Consider the following 396-nt stretch of genomic DNA (forward strand, 5'->3'; position numbering starts at 1 on the left):
TTCTATCTTAGGAAATTCCTTCTGAGTGTCAGAAAGACCAAGAAATCTCCTCTGCTGGTCAAATAATTCAATCTGTTTATAATATATGGCTGATTGTTCAGTATTTCCCTTGTTCATACCATCCTCAGTCTTCTGAACTGGTGGACGGCACAGAGGGAATAATAAAATCAATTGGCAAAGTTTACAGAAACTTTTCCCTTCCCTGGCATAAAGCTCTTCCGTTGATACTGTTTACTATACCTTATACCCCATTCGGAAGACATCTGCTTTCTCCCTTTAAAATAATAACATGAAGGCCCATGAACCTGGATTAAGTAGCCTACAAACCAGCTCTTCTTAAAGGTGATATTCTTCTTTATTGCCAAGGCCTTAGATAACTTCTCATGAAAAATTCTA

At 37.6% G+C, this 396-nt stretch overlaps 1 protein-coding gene across 1 annotated transcript in view; it reads right to left on the reverse strand.

Moving 5' to 3' along the window:
- The window catches only part of LOC105808124 (zinc finger protein 98-like), a 59,206-nt gene that overhangs the window by 30,535 nt on the left and 28,275 nt on the right, over positions 1-396 (reverse strand). The gene's annotated exons all lie outside the window — the stretch shown is intronic.

Source organism: Propithecus coquereli, unplaced genomic scaffold, assembly GCF_000956105.1.
Source record: "Propithecus coquereli isolate 6110/MARCELLA unplaced genomic scaffold, Pcoq_1.0 Scaffold168, whole genome shotgun sequence".
Lineage (NCBI taxonomy): Eukaryota > Metazoa > Chordata > Mammalia > Primates > Indriidae > Propithecus > Propithecus coquereli.